This window comes from Gossypium arboreum, chromosome 7 (genome assembly GCF_025698485.1).
Source record: "Gossypium arboreum isolate Shixiya-1 chromosome 7, ASM2569848v2, whole genome shotgun sequence".
NCBI classification, from domain to species: Eukaryota; Viridiplantae; Streptophyta; class Magnoliopsida; order Malvales; family Malvaceae; genus Gossypium; species Gossypium arboreum.
This window is the reverse complement of record NC_069076.1, coordinates 48,614,019-48,618,766: the sequence shown is the minus strand read 5'-3', so window position 1 is coordinate 48,618,766 and position 4,748 is coordinate 48,614,019. Positions and strand designations below refer to the sequence as shown.

The 4,748-nt window shown below is 34.8% G+C and overlaps 1 non-coding gene across 1 annotated transcript; it reads left to right on the top strand.

Annotated features, from left to right (window-relative positions):
- The first annotated feature begins 560 nt into the window (after positions 1–560).
- On the top strand, positions 561–667 carry LOC128295771 (small nucleolar RNA R71). The gene has a single exon (XR_008286322.1). It is a non-coding gene; the product is annotated as a small nucleolar RNA R71 (small nucleolar RNA).
- The last annotated feature ends 4,081 nt before the right edge of the window (positions 668–4,748 follow it).

The following is a 4,748-nucleotide window of genomic DNA, read 5'->3' as shown; positions in this document are numbered from 1 at the left end:
ACTTGTTGGGGAAAACTTGGTGGCTAGGTCGATCTAGGTTGGGCGTAAGTATTACTAGTTCCAACTCCTTGGTTACTCTAGGAAAAATTCGGGTGGTTTCGCCATGATGGGTTATAAAAATTTGATTGCAGCCCTTGCCTTCCTCAATTTTGGTTCTGGTTACCTATGTAGTACATGGATTTTGGGTTTGATAGACATTCTTCGAACAAATGTCCTTCCCCACAATAAACATAGGCTATATTTTCAAATTGATTTGGTGGTAGTGCTGCAAAACTATTAGACCCATTTGTAGTAAGATTTTTAAGCATTGAGGATATTGATATGATACTTGAGATGCGAGTGAAGTAAGAGCGTCTACTTCATGTATTCCAGCAACTAGTCTTCCTAACACTGCTCGGTTGGTTGGTAGTTGGTAATTGTTGCTGGCAATCCTCTCGATAATTTCATAAGCCTCATTGTAAGACTTAGAAAGGAGAGCACCATTAGCAGAAGCGTCCACTACCATCCTCGTGTGAGCATTGAGACCATTATAAAATGTATCAAGTTGGATGCAATGTGGGATTCCATGATGAGGGCACTTTCGTAATAACTCTTTGTACCTTTCACATGCCTCATACAAGGGCTCATCATCCATTTGTTGGAAGGAAGTGATCTCATTTCTCAACTTAGCATTCTTGCTAGGTGGGAAATACTTCATAAGGAATCTTTCTGCTAACTCTTGCCATGTGGAAATTGAGTTTGGTGGCAATGAGTTCAACCAGGCTCGAGCTTTGTCCCTCAGCGAATATGGGGATAGCTTCAATCGTAATGCATCTTCGGTTACTCTGGATAACTTGAAAGAATCACTCACTTCCATAAATAGTCTTAAGTGTAGGTGAAGATCTTCGGTAGGCATTCCACTAAATTGGCCCACTGTCTGAAGCATCTGGAACATGACTAGCTTCAGCTCAAACTGTTATGCCTCAATTTCAGGTGTTCTAATACCAGGATTAAGATCATTAAATACTAGCATGACATATTGTCGTAAAGCTTTATCCCTATCATCAGCAATAAGGATAGGATTTTGAGCAGGGTTTGCTCCGTTTCCTTGGATTGGATTTTCGAAGTTCATCTCTTTGATCCTCCTTTGATTTGCTTATCTTCTTCGCTTTCGGAAAGTTCTTTCTATCTCAGGGTCTATAGGGAGTAGGTCAATAATTCGGGAAATACTTATAAACACCTGAAATAATCACAAAGAAAATTAATTAATTTAAAAATTAAATAGAAAAAAAAACAAAATGTAAACTAAAAAATTCACAAATAATGACTTTTTAAAACAGTCCCCAGCAACGGTGCCAAAAACTTGGAACGACGGAAATGTGCAAGTGTACACAATCGCAACAAGTAATAAAGTGACAAGTAAATGTCGAGTTATCGTACCCACATGGACTATGAAAAGGATTATTTATGAATGCAATTTAAAACACTTTGGTGAAGAAAAATATTTTGTTTAAATAGGGTGATTAAAAAACTTAAAAAAATTAAAATAAATAAAAAACGAAGTAAAAGAAAGTTCTAATGCACGATTTCAAAATAAGATTTAATCAAGATGATATAATTGTGTTGGACTAATTACACTTCTCATCTTAGAATTATTAAACTTATGTTTATATTGTTACAAATAAAATCACGGCAACCCGGTAATTCGCTAAATTATGAACATACTTACATACCAAAATCCATTCATCTCTTGACATATCCCTATGTCAATTCAACCGACTAAACAGACTCTAGTAAGCAAACATGTTATTGCAAATACATACTCATTAAACTGAACTAATCTCTTGCATATCCCTATGTCAATTCAAACGATTAATTAAATCTAACAAGCATATAAAAGACTATGTGAGGTAACAAGGTATCCCTACCTTGAAACAGTTTAATCACAATAATCTTGCAAGTTATGCAAGGCAATAATATCGCCAGATACATTGCTAATTTAACCTTCAGCTACCTTAGAAGAATAAACATGCACTGTTCAAGTACTGTGTCAATTAATTACAATTTCAATCCATTTAAATAATTAATTCATTAGTTACCTCACAGTCATAATGCAAGAATAACTTAGGCATGATTTTACTTAATCAAGCATTTTATAGAGGCCTATAACAACATAAACACAATTTTAACAATTTAAGAAGACGAAATGAAATCAACCTAACAAAAATTAAATTCAAGCTATGCTGATTAAATTAACCATTCCAACAACATGAATACTCATATATATGTTCATCATAACAACAACAAAAATTAAAGAGATAGGGAACAAGAATCAAATCCGGTGGTTTTCCGAGGCTTTACCTGGTTGCTCCGTTCTTCCCTCTTGTTGTCCTCGCTGGTCAAGGCTTCGATGAACACCCAATTGCTGCTCCAAAATGGTTGAAGAATACCCCTTTTCCAAAGGAAGAAATCAGCACAAGAGCAAGAGAATTGAATGGAAAAATGAGAGAAAAAGAATGAGAGAGGAGAGAAGTGTTGTGAAGATGAATGAGAAATGAATGAGATGCCTTGAATGATTAGCCAAGGGGGGATTTTATAGCTAAGTGTGGCAGCTTAATTTTGCTAATAATATCAGCCAAAGAGCTACCCCTTGGTTGGCCACTTATGTTGCAAAGTTGATGCTTTCAACTTTGCTAAAAATGGCCTGGGGCAAATCCAAAAATCCACCAATTGTGGAGGGGTTTGAATGCAACTTTGACAAGACTTAAAGGGCTTCTTTGAAAGCTTAATTAATCAGCTAAGAAGCTTATTTGGGTCAGCATATGGCCTGTTTTGGGCTGCCCAATCTTTGGCCGGTTCACTTCAATCGATTCGGTTCAACTAGACCACTTTTTCCATAATTAATTAATATTAATTTATTTAGCCCAAATTAAATTGGTTATAAATTAAAATTAATTATATTATTAATTAATATACATAATTGGACCGTCTTAGGCTAGAAATTAATTCGCCTTGATACTTCAAATTGCTTCTCGATTTTGTGCTTCAAGTAGTGTCTGCCGAGCCATTTTTCGCCCATTGTGCAATTCTGTCAAAAATAACCAAAATTACTCAAAATTAATTATAAAATTAACTAAAATTCGTCATGTTCATATTTTAAGTATAATTTAATTATTTTATAAAAATTAATTATTTTTCGACAAGAATTTAGTCGAAATGATATGATTTTAAGCTAAAAAGGGTATGTAAAAATGCGTAAATTTTCGTGGTTCCAGTTATCATGCATACATTGTTCATTCATGATTGAAATCGGACATTAAAAATGTTGCATGGAAATTTAACTACCTCTTGGTAGGATTGCCATGTGGACCTCACTAAGGAGATTTCCTAAAAGTAAAAAGAATTATCTTGTAATCGTATGATATTGGCTAGCCCTATTGTAGGTATTACCATACGTATAACAAGAAGTTTTTCTTCAAAGAGGAAAATTAGTCGTAGCATGGCATTTAATATGATTATCCTACAATGACTCATTTTTGGTACATGATGTGCTATGTGTTGAGTTGATGATTATACATTCAAGATGTTCTAGTTAAGTAACTTCCCACGAAGCTCTACTTAAGTAACTTCCCACGAAGCTCTACTTAAGTTAGAATGATGGCCAAATGTTAAACAATTATTAGTAAATGTAACTGTTTTCAAGGTTTAATGTATGAGACATGCATCATCTTAATGCATATCGTAAAGTTGTAAAATGTTTTGAAATATTTTCTTAATAGAAAGATATTATTGAATGAATATTTTATTTTTAGTTCAAAAATGACATCTACTCCTTCATTAAATATACTCACTAAGAGCAACTTGAACAAAACTAACTATAAGGAATGGAAAAGGAACCTTATGATTGTCTTGAGATATGAGAAATTAAAAACAGTCCTTGATAATAAATGCCCTCTGGCCACTCAAGTTGAGGCTACAAAACACTAGAAGGAGTCTGATGAAATAACTCTTTGCTATAAGTTGGCAAGCGCTACCAATACACTTTATAAGCAACTTGAGAGCTGTAAGATTGCCAAAGCAATTCTAGACAACTAGAAGACATGTTTGGATTCCAAGCTACCATGGCTAGTTTGATGAATGCCCAGCAAAAGCTCGACACTCCAGTCAAAGACTATATGATTACTCTTATGGGATACTTTACCAAGGCCTTGGATAATGAGGCCAATTTGGACTAGAACACTTAGATTGAGATGGTGTTCAAGAGCTTGTCCAAGGATTTTGCAGGCTTTTAGGCCACATATAACCTTGGAAAAAAGAATTTGATGCTTACGCAACTCATGAAGGAATTACAATCTTATGAGTTGATGCTGAATGGTGGTCTGTCAGTTCAAAAACCAGAAGCAAACTTAGCTGTTGTTTCTTCCACTGAAGGGAAAACACACTAAGAAAAACAATGATAAGTTCTTTGGGCCACCTAAAGTGGAAAGAAAAAGAACCAAGAAGCCTAAAGATATATCTAAGTCTAAGTGTTTTTTCTACAGTGCGGAAGGGCACTTCAAGGAAAACTATAAATAGTGGAAGGACTACTTGGCAACTAAAGGAAAAGGTATGAAGCTCTTTATTATAGAAGCTTGCTTAGTAGAAGATTCAATATACCACTGGGTTATTGATTCTAGAGCCACTAATCATGTGTGTGTTTCCCTATAGGGGTTCGTGGAGACAAAAAATCTTAGAGATAATAGTCTATCATTGCAAATTGAAAATGAGAC